Below are 17,753 nucleotides of genomic sequence, written 5' to 3'. Positions count from 1 at the left end.
AGTTATTCTTTCTCAATACTGATTCTCCAGTTGCAATCTTCTGTTTGCAGGTGCTAAAGACTATTCTATAACCTCGAGGAAGACTGAGACACCTTCAGATTACAGTTGGTTGCATTGGTTTGCAGAAATAGTTCTTATGGAAAGAAGTAAAACAAGAACTGTGCTTTACCCCAGTACAAAATCGGTAATTGTCGAGTCAGATGGCTTTTTCTTTCTTCACAACCTATTTAATAAGCCCAATTTTTCTCAATGTTGTGTGTTAGCTGCTTCGATGTTCTGTTTTTATATTTTATTAATCTTGTTTTTCATTAAATGAACAACATTTAAAACGTTATTATTTGAATAAAAAGAAAAAAAAATAAAGTATTTTAAACTGAGAATTCAGTGGTGAATACTGGTGGCACAGCAGCTTTGTATTGGGTAATCATGTCTGTGAACTCTGTGGTCTTGACTTACATGCCTGATTGGGGCGTATTCCTGTTTTCCCACCTTCCAAAGATTTTCTGATTAATTTTGCCTGAATCTCCAAATTGTCTGGTGATGGATGAAGAGCCTTCTTCTCTGGACTGCTGGGACAAGCCGCAGGTTCCAGCGACACTTACAGTACCAGGAATAAGCAGCATTTTGGATAATGGATGTATTCAGCAGAGCATTCTGAACATTCTAAAATGTTGCCTACTACTCTTGTGTTGTGTGGACGCTTCAATTTGACATTGCGTGAGCAACTTTGATTTTACCTTGACCCAGTGAAGTGACCCTAAGTTTACTGTGTTAAAGGTTGCTATTACCTCTTCTCAGTCTCCACGGGGCATCATGTGAGGCTGGAATACTTTCACACTACTTTGCCTTCCATTTTCTTCAATGTTGTAGAGCCCTTACTTTGCAGAGTTCCACTGTGTCTGCCACTTGCCTCACAATTCCTATTGCATGCTAAGCTTACACTCAGAAGTGAGTACTTTCACTCTAGACCTTTTGCATGAGTAACTTTTGTGAATGTGATGGATGTAGACATACTTGGTTTTAATTTAGGAAAGAGTCAGGGAATCCCCTGTTACATTATTCAGGTATTGGATGGAAGTCTGAAACAATAACCAGTGGTATGCACTTAGTCAGTAGCATGATTTTATTGCACGCATTCACAGACATTCCCCAGACGCTCTGCAAGCTCTTTCACCTACTGAATTCACAGCCCACAAACAATAATTTTACACTTGCTTGGCACAAAGACATGTCTCTGCCACACCTAAGTCTGCAGATGAAATCCAAAAGGATAATGTGATGATTAATGCATAGATGATATGGCACACTTTAAAAGCGAAAGATGCCTAAAATTGTATTTTTACACACACATTCTTTTATATTACTCATGCTAGATATTGTTTTTCTGACATGAAGTGGGGTCAAAAACTGTTTAACAATGTTTTTAAATACACTTTGAAAGTTTAGTTTTAAAGTTTAATAACAACAATTGGTGTGTGTGTGTGTGTGGTGGGGTGGGGGGAGGTTGAATGGTGACTTAAAAAATGTCAAATGAACAACTGAGCTGAAATCAGTTAATCATGTTATGAAATCGATTCAAGGTTTCAATTGTGTAACTGAAAGCTTGGTTGGAACAAAAGCCAGCAAGTCTGTGGCCTTCCAGGACCAAGATTGGGAAACCCTGCTTTGGAGAGCATTGGCTTGTTAATCAAAATGGTAGCACGGATGTTCAAAATGAGAAGGGCCATTAAAATCCTCATGAAGGGGAACAAGAAGGATGTGTACATTCACAGAATGGTGAAAAACACTTACAGAGATGGTTGTGTGGTCATGTGTGCTTGGAAGAGATTTAAATGGGATAAGCTAATATTATTAACTCTCCAAGGTCTAGGCAGGCCGATACACTGTGAATCCAGTAACCAAAAGGCCGAGCAGACCATATTCTTTGAGCAGACGGTGATCTTGTGCCAGGAATGTCAGGACTGAACTGTTAAGAAGATTTATGTTGATTCGTATCTCCTTGTCATCTTAAGTTTAAAGTTAATTTGGAAATCTTTCTAATGTCTGTATTGAACACTGTTAGTGTGGGTGTGTAAGTAGTGTTGCTCTTCATACCACAGTGGTGACATTAGAGTTTTTGGGAAGCAAGATTATGCTCATGCTGCGCAGGAGGAAGATTAGATTAGTTTACAAATCAGTTTGTGATTTACCTAATGTACCTACAGTAATTTATAATTCTGACTTTTATAATCTCCTTTAATCTGAGTTATTAATGTTTATTGAGGTTTCTTCCTCCTTCTTCCTTGTCAGAGCCAACAATATGGCAACTTCTGTTACAATGGCGTGGTAGTTTGTCTGGTGGTTAAAGAAAGCAGTAAGTCAACAGAGACCCAGTAATGATGTGAATGATGGAATAATAATGTCAGCAATACAATTCCTACCTTTATTATGCATTATGTCTTGAAAGATTTTGAGCAGTTTGGTTTGGTGTGAAATTACTGACAAACCACCACTGTCAACAACCTTAAATAAGTAGTTTTTGCTGTTTAAACTACAACTATGGTTTCATTATTTGTAACAATTGCCAATATTGGCTGAAGTGAAGTTGCAGTAATCAAAATAATTTAATTCAGACTGACACATTTTAGCCATGCTTTCCACAACAGCCACTGCGCTTTAAATAAAGAACAATGAGCTTGATGGACACCTTGTAAACAAGCTAGTTAACAAACAGAACCATGTAATCTACTTAATTTGAAATCTACTTAAAGGCAGCACCCAAAAATGGGGATTAAATGCTTATTTTTTTATTTCTTGATTTAAATTCTGAGAGTTACAGTACATGAAAACATTGTCATGGCTCTTAGTTTTTGAGTTGAAAACAATTTGTAAAAGAGTTTAGTCTTTCTGTATTAAAGAATTACACCACATTTACCTTAAAATAATTGAAGTACTTAATTTTTATTTTGTTAATATCTGTAGTAGATGTTCAGAACTACAGGATTAAGCAGCAAATGCTATTTTTCTTTAACCGAAGATTTATTTGATTCTGTATTACAGATTTGAAAATTATGCTGAAATGCACACATTAGAATGTTATTGTGCAGGAACAATTGGTGATTGCTTAATTGTTTGGTACAATATATCACATCAGCAAACATAAAAAATCGCTTCCTTTCCTTTTTATCTTCAATTATTAGCAGCATTAAATTTGACTTTAAACAGCAGTTGTCAAACCTACATAGGATAACAACATTCTTGTTGTATATCATAATTGAATCACAAATTTCCATTGAAATATCATTGACTGCCTACTGATTTAATTGTCTACCTCCAAGTCAATAAACTTATCAAAAGGGACTTCTGTAGTACCATCACTGAAAAACATGCTAGAATTAAGTATTGAAATCCCATGGGTTAACACTTGGAGTACATATTGCACTGCTAGTGAGTAAAATGAGTCTAGAATTCTTTGCATTTGTTTGGCACTATTCATTCAGAAATGTCTTGTATGTAAGAAGAAACCCACTTTATCTGTAACTCTTAGAACAATGGTGAAGGCTTCTTTGACAGTGTTCAATGAAAAAGCTATCAAAGTGGGATCTTCATTTCTTCAAAGTGGATATGTGGTCGACATTTTCATATAATTTCAAGATTAACAGGAAACAACAAATGTTACTACATGCCTGCCTCAAATTGCACTCACGTTGTGCAGAAACTTGGTAGGAACTATGCAAAAAGTGAAATAATTTATATGGGATAATATGTATCTCATCTGTTTCATGCAATATGTGATGCCTATGCCTACAATCCACCATTTTTAACCACTTCTTCCAATTTGGGCTTTCGGGGGAGCTGGAGCCAATTCGGGCAAGAAACAGGCACAAGGCAGGGTACACCCTGGACTGGACGCCAGGGCACGCAAACACAGGCATGCACACACTCACAACAGGGCCAGCTGTCAAAGAAGCCTATTATCCTACTGTACCGATATGTTTGTGGAAGGAAACCCATGCAAGCACATGGAGAAACTACAAACTACATGCAGATAGCACCCAAGATCCGGAATTGAACTCAGGGTCCCAGCACTGTGAGGGATCAATGCTAACCACTGCACCACTGTGCTGCCCCATGTATACTAACCACCATTAATTAAAATCCTAATACTATATATAGTATATACTATATATCCAAACAATAATCCTACATTTCTCACACAATCATTTACAGATGGTATCAACAGCAACAATGCAACAAAACATGCAATGTTAATTTGTTCACTGACTGAATTTGGCTTATTAGCAGAACATTGTACATTATTAGCTCAGCTTATCTGTTCTCTAGAGACTATAATTAATAAAATGAAATATAAAAAGTCTGAGTGGTAGTAGCAATGGGCCAACCACATCTCATAGATTTTTAAATTGTCCCAATTTGAGTTCCATGCTCCACATTAGTCATTCTTTGTATGTAAATATACAGTCACAGTAGAAAGGCTTTGCGAACCCTCTGGGAAAAATTAATTGTGTGACCTTTTGTCCTTTACAAAAACAGAGCTCAGTGTGCCCTGTTCATTTATTTTGCATAAATGTTTCTATTGTATTTTTCAATTTTTCTCAGCTTCACCACATTACTATACTATGAAATCAAAACATCATTTTTCAATTGAATAAAATTGTCCCATATTGCAAAAAAGTACAAAATTGGTTGCCTGGGTACATTAATGTCCCAGGTAAAAACTTTTCCAGTCTAAGCAGAAGTCATATTCACCACTAAATGTTGGATATTTCTGAACTGACTTTAACATGCAGAAGAATAGTACCATGTAGTATTATGCAAAGGCTGTTTCAAGACATTTAACTAACCATTAAGCCATGGGCAGGACACCTAAGGTTTCTGTTTAAAATAGAAACTCACACATGTACACGCACAAAAGCATACTTTTTAATTCTAACATTATATACACACCTTAAATAACACTTGTTTGGAGTTCAAGAAATTTAGAACAAACATTACTGACAAACATAGTTAAATACAATTTACGTGTGTATGCACAGATACGTTTGTGCGTATGTTTTCTGTTTGTTTTAATTGTTTAAAAATTTAAAGAATGACTCCCAGCTAAATGGAGAGAAAATGATTACTGCAACCCTAAACCAGAAATCATACAAAGGAAATGTCCAACAAACATCACTGATTAATGAGTAATTTTGCATAAAGGGGATAGAATGTGTGGTTTTCTTAAACATTTTTCATTTATACTACTTTCCTCAACTGAAAAAACATTATTATCGCTAGCGTGAAAAGCAATGCAATCATTCACAGCCTTGCTTTTCTCAAGTTAGGAAATTACCTTGAAAATTGTTGAGGCCTTCAAAGTGTTCTCTACTTAAGCACATTTTCTTTCTTTTGATATATGTGTAGGGTTTCTGAATTTGTACTAAAGACAACATCAGGTCTAAAACCGTAACATAAACCAATTTTTTCAAGAGCTTTCATCTTCATGGGGTAACAAGTAACAATAATAAATGTTAAAAATTGTATGTTTAGTAATTCTAAATCACATTACCAAACGCAATACAGAAGAAAACATTCCTTAGTGGAGGGGTTAACATACTGTAGCTCTGCAACAGAAGAATCTGAAAAAGAAAAGAAGTGCTTTAAAAACTAATCATCCATAGTGGCAAGCTACACTGTTAAGGTGTTTTTCTCTTAAAATAAATGTAACATAATTGGAGCTGTTTCAAGTGTCCCAGCAGTTAATTTTGGAAGTAAAAGGCATTTTCTGACATCAATTACTAAAACTGTGAATTGGACAGTGGTGAATTTTTGAATGAAGTCAGTGTAGAACATGCCCAAGACCACAAGGTAATCCTCTCTATTTTGCAATACTGGAATAAAGCACTACCAGTGGTATTCCTAACTCACCCTTCTATAAAACCTCATTACTTTAAGGAACTATACATTTATAAGCTATTATGGTGCTCTTTGAGAACACCAAAATGCTCTCCACAAACCACAGCAACAAACAGTGACAGGTTTCATTAGTCTTTTTCACTTGCCAGGATATTCAAACTACCCAAAGTCATGCAACATGTTTTTTTTCACTATTGGTTCTTGAAAGACTCCATAGTTTTTGATGTTTCCATAGTTTTCAATAATATCTGCTGCTGCAACATTAACTTTTGACCAACTGTTATGCAAATTCCCAAACTGGGATACACCACTTTCACATAAACAGAAAAACCCACCAGAGAGACCATGCAGGGAATTGTTAACATATCTGAGATTGAAAATCCAGCCAATGCCAAGACGCATCCTTGGATTAAAAAGTGAGTGGTTTAAGGGTTTCCTCACAAAACCAAAGGAGAATCCACGATTTCTTTCTAAACTTCCATGAAAAACAAGAGCGGAAATATGTACAATCAGATTAAATTTACATTGCCTGCTTCATGAAAGGCCCTACTTTCTCTCTTGATCCTACACATGACAAAAGCAACTTTATACAATGATTGTTCCAGACTTTACTTAACATGGATATACAGTAGGATTTCAGGGGTTATTTTATAGCTGAAAATTAATTTACTGACAGCTTCTTTTGCCAGAAATGCCTTTTCATGTCAATTCTATGTAACTGTTAAGATAAGTAGTAATCATTTTGTCTCCAATTGACAAAAAATAATTAGGTTGATAGTGAGGTACTGTATACCAAGCGCAAAGAATAAGAAAAGGCACTCAGATCCAGAAAAAGCCATCAATGGAAGTGGACCATTACCACTGTGATTTACAGGGTTTAAACTGTGAATGCAATCACAAACTCCACTCACTGATAATAGAAACCATAGCAAAAGTGAATTAAAGATTGGCACTTTACCATTTGGGAGTGATTTTCACTGGAATATTTTCCATTTCCAAAACCAAATTTTGCGCGAGAAATTTAAATCTTTATTAAGACTTTGGAACATTATAATAGTGCTGAGTGTTGGGGGACCAGTAGGTGACACTCTTCCCTGTGAACCAGAATTACTAAACCAACACGCCACTGGGGTGATAATAATTTCGTGGTTTTATATAGTGCTTTTTGTTCCAAGGAGTCTTAATACATGCAGATGGGGACCTACTTCATTCATCAGTGCAGCACACACCTGGGTGACATGTGGCAGCCATTATGCACCAGGAGCCCCATGACACAGCAGATTAGAAAAAGAAGTGAGAAAACTGCTTCACCACTTGAACTAAGGGTGACGTTTTGTTATGCAAGTAGTAGAAGCTCAAAGTGGAATTTAGTTCATAAGGAATGCTCTAATCATTGTTTCACAAAGCAAGCATATTATTCCAGCTAAAAGCTATCTCCACACTGCATTCTACAAAGCAAGGTCGAAAGATTCTAGTGCTCACCAGCACCAAGCACCAGCAACAAAACAGACTTACAAGACATCGTAAAAAAATTAAAAATATAATGATGTAGTTAATGTTACTGTTGCTAAGTTCTTGGGGAGAGGAGGGCTTGCAAAATGCGCTTTAAGATACAAGTGCTGGATGGAGGCTTGCAAGCCCTCTTAGTGGTGAGTGAGTTTTTGTAACCTCAATACACCAAGACCTCTGTTTTAATGATCTAAATACAACTGCTGCTTGGATAAACTGAATAGACCTCCATGTGCGTCAGACAAAAGACAGCCCTTAAACTCCTCGGACATTAGTGACAACACCTGACATTACTACCAGGGGATTTACACCTCCCTGTTTCAAAGAGATCTGTTGTTTAATGGGGGATTAGGCCTCAACAGTGAAATCACAATAGAGAGAGGGACCCTTGAGTCCCACAATAACAAATTCTTGCTCAGCTTCTGAAGAGCTCTGAAATCAGGAGCTCACAGGGACAGCTGGACACCACCCCAGTGACAGGAGCATTCTACCACATAATGATCATTAACCCACTTGAGCGGACTGATATGTCTTTCCAAGACATAAATGGAGATGTAGTGATAAAAACTGTGGAAAACCAGTTTACAATATGCTAAACAACAGGAGAATTAAAAGAGTTTAACAAAAGTCCGTTACGTTTACCTGTTTTGCACTTTTTGTCCCAACAGCTGTTTGGATCTAGATATCGTCCTTCCAGAAATACTGTAGATGGACAAAAGAACTGGAATATCCCTTTCAGTTTAAAAAATATAAAATAATTGGTATAATTTACTGAGACATTCAGTAACTTCAGTATTATAAGATTATTTTGAAACAAATTCTCTGAAGGAAATGTGATTTAGTTAGACACATGCAAAGTCCTTATTAGAAAAACAAAGGGTGTAAATATTTTCCACTGACAATACCTACAAATACATTTAATATAAGCAAGACAAATGTAACAGAGGTTTAGCAACTGGACAGTTCAAACACATTACAACGAGTAGCCTATTTTGTTGGTTCTGTGTGTGCTGGGAATTGTTTCTTCTGCCTCTATAACAGTGCCTGGAAAAGACCCTTAGTTTTTTGTGTCACATAGTAGCATTAAAATATTTTTGAAAAACACACTTTCACTACTGGGGTGATATTCATATTCTTTTACAGTACACGCAATGTGTCAGATATGAAAGAAATACTATGTGTAATTCTACATTACTGGTACATCATTAATGAAAAAAATAAACCAGTTTTGAAGACCTATCTGCAGGAAAGGGGGTTTTCAAATTGCAATGAAAGCCTGGTGTATGCGAAGCCTGACACTGGGGGTGCTTTTAATCAGTCATTGTTTGCCCACCACACACAGACCTGTTGCCTGCTGACTTGTTTGGTCTGACATCAGAAAGAGAACTTGAGTCAACTAATTAGTGCTGATGGCATATTCAAGAGACACAGGAGTGAGTGATCAGCAGAATGCTAAAGTCCCTTGTGCTGGGGTGGCTTTTCTTTTCCTGTATAGGATCAAAGGCAAAGGCTGTTTTTCTTCAGGAGAAACGAAGTGAAACAGAGGGCCTGATATAATCGACGCAAGTTGTGTGTTTTACAGTCTAGATTAATCACAATGATCCTTTTCACAAACAGACCCATTTTTTTCATTGTTGCCAGTCCTGCCTCTGGTTTGATGAACTGGATGTAAAATTAAATAAATAAATGAATGAATAACATGGATGAAGTCAAGCTAACCACTGCAAAACCAAAGTGTCTCTACAGTACAGTATGGTATAAGGTTGATGATGAAAAGCAACTAGGATGCTTCTTAGCTCTGTCCTGCCTGGCTATGAAAACAGATAGCAGATGCCTGGGGTTAAACTGGTATGGCTGAATGCCAGAAGAGGCCACATCCTGTTCTAGCTTTGTGGCCACTGCTCTACAGAGCTGTGTGCTCTTTACTCAAAGTCTTGAAAAGAGGGTCCAGAGGATGGGTTTTCAGAGTACCTCACAAAATCTGTATCCTTTCATCTTTGTACAGGCCATTCTGCTTATTGCTTTACATTACTCCTGCTTCCCACCCAAGCCTGGCTCAACTTACTTTAAAAGTCCATTTTCTTGTCTTGCAAAACAAATGCTGAGTATTTATTTTAATTAAGCTCTGAAATGCAACAGTAGTGATCACTCCAAAAGGGCCATAGACTTATTATTAATGATATAATAAAAATAAAACAATGACTCCAGTTACATAAAGAAATAGAGCCTAAGACAAAATTGTCCATGTACTGAACTGACAAGTTCCTATTTTTCCTGCAAGTCTATCACTAGTGATGATCCTGGAATACAGTGAGTCCTCAGCTGTTATTGACAGGGCAATATATTTCATTGGCTATCACAGATGCAGGCTGATGCATTCTTCCTCCTTATGTACAAACCTTTGCCAAACTGTAGCATGGCTTCTGCTTTTGACTAACATTGGCTGACATACTCTCAGGCTTCCCTGGTATTGAATGCTTCCCAAGCACTGCAGAAGCAAGATTTCCAATAACCATTCCGTTTGTTCCTCATACATGTAAATTGGAGGCTTGTATTAGCCCTCTAGGATTTTCATTCTAGGATAATCTCTTCACTGTCTGTCTTGCATTACCAGTCTTTTTGTAAGTCTCAAAACAGGACCTGAATGCTGCAGTTAGTGGCATTAACATTCACTGGCTATCTGAGAACCAACCAGCTGTGCCTCATTCACAATTAGTAAGAACAGCTAAGCAGGCACCTGACAAAGGGGATTTTTCCTCTACAGTACTTCAAATTGTATTCAAATTTTTCAGACTAATAATAAGGGATTCTTCTTTTCAGGGCCAATATTACAGTCTCTAGTAGCAGAAAAAGCTTTCTGTTACTCACTGGCATCTAAATTCTCTCCTCAGCCAGTGTTACAGTGGAACTCTTATGCGGTTGCGGTGTCTTTTATTCTGTTGCCCAGCTTCTCCAGTCTCAGTATTCTCACTGTCTTCTCTTGCTTTGTCATCTACCCGTGTACCAACATGAGGTAAATCTGCAGGAACCTTTTGACTGGAAGATAAGAAAATAACAAACTACACTCAATGGTAAGCAGACAGTAAGATGGACTCAGGTGCAAGAAGCTATTTTGCGTCCTGTGGTGACAAGGACACTTGTTACACCTCCAGAATATTTTGTTTTTAGTGGTGATGCAGATCTAAGGGTTCTGGCAGCATTTTGGTTTTCTAGGCAAGGGGGAAAGCCATCAACCTTTTTTTGCTATCTAGGGAGTGGTTTGAGGAGATTTGGATCGGTTCCCTTAAATTTGTGCCCCCCCTCCAGCTCTATCGGCTGTTTATCCACTACAATGGCTGGGTCCCAGCACAGTTGCACCCAGCGTGCATCCCCAGACAGCAGCTGTGTAATGAGTGCAGCACAGTAATATACTGTAGCCCTCGCACAAACCTAAATTCTGGTGGTGGTGTCCTTTCTTAAATGTGTACAAAACCAACACAACCCTGTTTTTAGGGACCCGCTACATTGTCTGCCTAAGTTAAACAAACACACAGGGAAAATCATCCATCCATTTTCTAACCACTTTGTTAAATACAGGGTCACAGGGGAGCTGGAGCTTACCCCAGCAAGCAGCTTATACACCCTGGATAGGATGCCAGTCCATCACAGGGAACACACACAAACACAGATATGCGCACACTCACACCAGAGTCATTTTACAGAAGCCAATCAATTTTCCAGTACGCCTTTGGACTGTCGGAGAAAAAAATTGGAACACCTGGGGGAAACCCATGCAAACACAGGGAGAACACACAAACTCCATACAGATAGCACCCCAGGAATAGAAACCAGGGCCCCAGCATTGCAGGGCAGCTGTGCTAATCACTGCATTGCTAAAGTATACCACCCAGGGAAAAACATTACACAACATAAATGCAACAATGAATAAAAATGTGGCACCGTACAACTAGGAGTCCAAAAATACAATCCAGTGGCAGAGTCTACAACAATGTCCTGTCAAAACCCTAAAGTAACCATGCACCAGGCAGCCAGTTTCAGTACTAATATGATGATTCATGTTTTACACAGTGATTTACAATAATGCAAGAAAATGTCTCACTTGTGAAAATGTATTTTAGAAAACCGTGCTTGATTTTTAGATATTTCTATTTACTTTTTTACACCATGTCTCTGGCAGTTTGTGAACAACCTGGTTATTTCCGTGCAATCTAGCAAAGCACTAGCGACTATGCTAAAGAACACAATATTTTAAAGCGTGTATCTGAAGAGTACAAGAAAAGTTGCTGTTTTTTTTCTTTCAGAAGGAATTAGTTACTCATTGACTATTGTATTAACATTCATAGCAGCTGACATTAAAGTTCATTGCAAAGATTTACATCCTTTCATCAGTGCCTATTTTGAGCTTTTTCCTTCAACAATGACCACTTGAGCCTTGTTTTATTTCTAACAGACCTTTTTTTATTGTTAAACAACCAGCAATATGCAGTCAAGATTTCTAGGATGAAATCATCGCCTTAGACAAATAAACCCAGCTTCTTTCAGATTATTGCTTTGGGAACACAGACAGAAAATAATTTCTGTCTGCACTGCTCAAAAGAGACTGGAAATCTGGAAGAAAAAATATTGTTTTTACTTCGTTGTGTGAAATATCGTTCAGGAGGACCTGTCTTTTTGGACATTTGAAGAACTTTTGCTGGCAGGAGTCTTAAACCTCATGGGTCAAACTTCTGTGATGGTTGCTCCATCTTAATAAACTTCTCATGATGTGTTCTAATACAAAGATTTCTGTTTACTCTGAAAACAAGGAATGTCGAACCAAACTGTGGAAATTTTAAAGAGCGCTGGCACTTGAATGTTTATATGTAAAAATCCTCTTAAGCTGAAATGAAAAAAAAAACTTTTTAAAGCAAAGTTTATTTAACCACCAGGTTACTTAAACAAAGTGTTTTGCCAGACCACTTCCCTCTTCATATTAGGATTGTCTGTAACATCAAATGCTTAAATTAACTCACCAAATATTATTAGTATACTAATACTGCTGATTCTACTAGTGCTACTTCTTCTTGTTCTGCCACCACTGTTAATAATAATTCAATTTTCTGTTGCAGACATGATATTAACTTTATCTTACAAAATATCCACTATGAAAATTACAATCCTATTACATCTCTACACAAATTGTTAAAAATTTTAAAAAGTTAAAAAAACTTCTAATATAATTTTCCAAAAACATATACAGTACATATATACTGTATATTTGTATACAGTATGTGTATACGTATATATACATATACAGCATACATACAGTATATACTGTATAGAGCGAGAGATTCCTATAAAGTAGTATCTACCGTTTCCATATCTGTATCCATAATATATATGTGTAGGAGTGTGTGTATGTTTGTGTTTCTTTAAACATGGCTGTTAAATGCATTGTCTGTACATATACTGTACAAGGGAGTTACTTGCAGAGTACATCTCAGCTTTATTTGTGCACATACAGTAACATATGTTCATGACATTGAACTGTGTTTTACCTCAATCACAGAAAACTATATTCCACTTAAAATGAAATCCTCTGAATAGTCTTCAGAGTGCTTATTTATTTACTCGCATTTCTATTCATAGTTCTTGAGAGTTTATGCAGACATCCGAATCTGGACCACACAAGTACAAAGTTACAGTGTTACTCAAAGCAGAGCTGCACCAGTCCTGCATTCATTTGAACTGATTTTTAAAATGCAGCTATAAGACTTCTGCTTTTTTAGCAGAATTTAAACTTTTTTCTGGGAATTCGAATAAAGCCCAAGAGGAAGACTTATTTTTCTCTCAATAATGAATATTACGTGTGTCATTCCTGAGGGTTACATTGTGGTATATTGGCATCTGCTATTGTCATTATCTTGAAGAGTTCACAAGTTTAATTGAAAGACCTGCAATGATGTAGGTTAGTTTCATTTGCAGGCTACAATTATTGTATTTTCACTTTTCATTTGCCCTGCTACGCGAGGATTGCATTTATAGTCTATAGCCTACATTAAGAATCAATATGTGCTTTAAAGAATATTACACTCTTAAATAAATGTAACTATGTTTCCTCGTTAGCTTCAATAAATAAATACCATTGGAATAGTATATAAAATAATCGTGATATTTTAATTAATGCAAATGCATGATTTTGTTTCAGTGTGAATTGCTTTATATTTTTGCTAACGTTTATTCGAATTTCTATTGTATTTTACTTTTTGTTTCTTTACTACAGCGTTGCCTCAAAGCATTGTAATAGAGTTGATTGGGGGATTTGAAACGTTTCGCTAATAAGTGCTGTAGTAGGATTTTAATCGCATCCTCTCTCGTGGGGTTAAAAAAAACTTGGCCTCCTATAAGTAAATAGTTTCTTTTCATGTTCTTAAAACTGTTTGTTCCTTCCCTGCGCTGAAAGAGACCATTCAATGCACAGTATATTTATACTTTGTATAATAGTCCAGACGCAAGGCAAATCTCTACTTTTCCTTCCTTTAGAAAATCGGTGGGCTGCTGTTATAAGTCAGCGTAGTGAAGCAGACCCCCACCGCTTAATTTCTTGTTTTAACTTCCAGTCGGAAACTAGTGTTTTTTAAAAACTTTTTTCCCCCTACTTGGTCAAACCTGGGCTGTGTCATGCGCTGCAGCGTCTCTGTACAGACCAGGACCACGCTCTCATTTACCCACATTCTCGGGGGATAATATTCCGGCTACGGTTTCTGTTCCTGCGAACTACTCCTCTGAACTTGACTAGTTTGTCCACGGCAAACATTACACAGCAGGGCACTAGAGCCTGCTAGAACAACAAACTTAGGCTTTTTTCGTGTTTGATTTGGATCCCTATAAACAGTCTGACAGAATAAAATGAATAAACACTTAAATTATTACAAATCCTAAACAAAATCGAAGAAGCGTGGAGATCAAAACGGGTTGTTCTTATTATTGTTAAAATTGAAATTGCACACAGAACTACACCGAAGCCAGGATGAACTACGTTTAATTCCTGTTGGTACAGTACAGCTTTTAAGAGAACTTCTAGGCTCCTTATACCATTTTATTCGACTTCAAAGTGAAACCACAATCACTAAAGCAACTATACTGTAGATACCTATTATCTTGCATTTGCCACCCCTTATCGGTGCAAAAAATATTATTATATGTACTTAAAATTTGACATATATGTGTGTGAACACACTTATTTGGTAAAATTTATATTTTCAAAGTCTTATACGTACATATACAGTACGTATAAGACTAAATCCTTCTTTAAAAGACAAAGAGGCTAGAAAAACCATACAGTACATTGTCACTGAACAGGCTGTAAACCAATGACGACTTAATTAGTTATTGTAGCCTAAAGTAATGACAGATTTTGTTATTATTTCAGTTACTGCCAAACAATTTTAGTAATTAATAATAATAGTAATTTTAAGAAAATGCAGCAGGCCTGGAGCAAGAACAAAAACGTTTAGCAAAAATATGAATCTCTTGAGGATTTATCTGAATATGTATGTGACCAAAAACAAGTTAAATCTGCATTTTAAAAAATCATATCAAAGCAAATCCGGTAATTATTGCAGTAGGTCTTGAAAGCTGTGTTAATGGTTAATAAGTGCTAGCTATTTCTTATCCCTTTACCCTGTTTGTGTTGTTGTTGCTGCTACCGTTATAGTTGTTGTTTTAAATGTTTTTAAAATATTCAAACAAATAAACATCTAGGGTAAAAGAAAAAGTAATTAATAAATACTATAAGCTCTTTAAAAACATACTTTAAGTTTTTTTTCAGGGTCGAAAACAGCCACACACCCTCACTTTACTGTAAAACTCATTTCTTTATTTCAAAAGGTTCACTTAAATTACGTTTAACTTTTAGTTAGATCTTTTTGGGGGGTGATGACACATATCTTTTTTTTTGTTTCGTTTTTTTTGGTTGCAGGCAATCATTGAAACCGAAACTTTGGACAAAAGCCATTCTTTAGCTTTCTACGAAGAAATACAAAATTTAGAAACAACGGTGCATTAAAAAATATACATTAAATATTTATTAATAAAGTTAAATTTTAAAGTTAATTATTAACCTTAGTTTCTGTATGTAGATGTGAATATATAATATATGTATTATTTTATTTTGTGTTGAAACTTTTTTGTACTACACCCTTGTAAAAAAAGGCCAACATTAAACATTCCTTCATTAAAGGAATGCATATATTTGTATGTTTTGAACCATTGGTTATTCTTCTGTGTTTATTAATTAACTAATGTATTATTAATTAGGATTAAAACATACATTAATTTAATGTGACTTGCTTTATTGTTTAAAGTACAACTGGATTTTTTTTCTCTGTGGCCTCTTACAAATATTTTGGAAGATATATTTTTCTCCAAACTTTGATAAATTTTAAATCAGAATATATTATTTATTTCCATTGAGCCATGAAACATAAAACTAAAATCAGTCATTGATTCCATGTTGTTGATTACTCTACCTGGTGTACTGTAAATACTGTAAAGCAAATCTCTTGTGACATACTGTACCTCATACCTGTCAAATAGGTAGGAATTCACTAGAATGTGCATTATTATTAATAAATAAAATGTATAAATTTAGTATATTTACTTTCAAAATTATGCTAATAAGATAATTCCGATTTCTTGAGATTGTTCATAGTGATCAGACTTCTAGCTATGAAATTAATATAGTTCCTTGATTCTTATTTTTTGTATTTTAACCATGATATGAGTTGGTTACAGAGAAGAGGCAGAGATAAAGAACATTGTGCTTCCCAAACCAGTTGGCAAACCTGTCGAATATTTTATCTTCCATAATTTTAGCTGAAGTTGTCCTAGGCAAAGATTTAAAAAATCCAGTGGAATCTTTTCCAAAAAGAGCCCTGCAAAGCACAATATTTTTATTCATACACATAAAGGTTGTAAAAAATACTGAGGCACATTAAGTTAACTTGTTGCCAACAACAATATCAAAGATATCTTAATGCTCAAAGTTTCACCATGCATGAGATATTATGTATTGGTTTTATGTATGTCACTATGTTATAAAATGTTATAAAATGGCTGGAATTGCCTTCTGACAGTGCTAATTATGCTAATAATGTGTCCACTTGGAATCCAATATTATTGATAATACTGTTATTTGGTATTATTTAATTAGTACTTATCATCATTAAGAAACTTCATACGGCTGCATTATGTTTGGATTTTTTGTCTTTATCCCACAACCCCCACCTCCTAATTATACATTTTGCTAAAGCCCTTTAATTGACAGTGTGTTTTTTGTATCTGGGCAACATTTCCATAATTCATAACTTGCAGTATGAAAGTTTAAATTATTCCTCTCTGCTGTTATTTTTTTGGCTTTCAGGTTTTTCTATGACTGGCTCAGATTGGGTTGAATGTCTTTTTAGCCAACCCGCAGAGCTCTTGAGTTTCTCCATAACAGCCAGCGTTAAGGCAAGCACATGTTTTTTTTTTTGTGCTCACAAACCAAGGAGCTGAAAGGGGAGGTGGAAAGCATCAACCGGTCGATCTCTTGTCGAACCCTGGACTCGCTCGTACACTGTTAGGCAGGCAAACTCGGGGGCATGGAACTTATTGGAAAGGCAGACAGTCAATTGCATTGACAGTGGTGCATTTTATTTTTAGAAAATTACATAGTTTTATTTCACTTTTAACTCATCTGCGAATTGTGGCCAGACGTTGAGATCTATCCAGACGACAAGCTTTGAAAGTCTGCATAAATCAAAGAAACACAAGGTATATAATAATTGCAGGAAATGAAGTGATAGTGAGTATGTCTTGAGCAAGTGCTGCAAAACAAGGTCAGGGCAAGTTTGCTGTTTCCTCCCATTTATTAGTGAGGACAAAAAGAATGGAAAAATGTCTTCTTAGTGTGACAAGTTCCAGATTAAACCTCTGTGGTTTAAACCACTAGACAGAAGAAAACGTTTAAGTTCTAGGGGTTGATGCTGTTTAATAGCTTGCATAATATTTGTCTAAGGGACTAATATGATACCTGCAAATGTACTGCGTAGGTCCTACTAGTAGACAAGGCGGGGCATAAACACATACTGTAGGCTACTATTTGAGGTGAAACTTGAATTAGACCTTTTTCTTTTCAACCTTTCTGTAACATTCATTTGTAAAATTACTCAGAGAGTAGGGCACTTTGTCAGCCTTAATACCAATCAATGGTGTTTTATTTCAGATAGAAGTGAACAGTAAAGGATATTTGGATCTTGATTTTTGACAAGTATGAAATCTCACCCAAACATGGCCTTTTCATATGTTTCATGTTTAATTCCTATGTA

Source organism: Atractosteus spatula, chromosome 3 (genome assembly GCF_055471065.1).
Source record: "Atractosteus spatula isolate fAtrSpa1 chromosome 3, fAtrSpa1.hap1, whole genome shotgun sequence".
NCBI classification, from domain to species: domain Eukaryota; kingdom Metazoa; phylum Chordata; class Actinopteri; order Semionotiformes; family Lepisosteidae; genus Atractosteus; species Atractosteus spatula.
The sequence above is the reverse complement of the archived record's forward strand: the minus strand, read 5'-3'. Positions refer to the sequence as shown.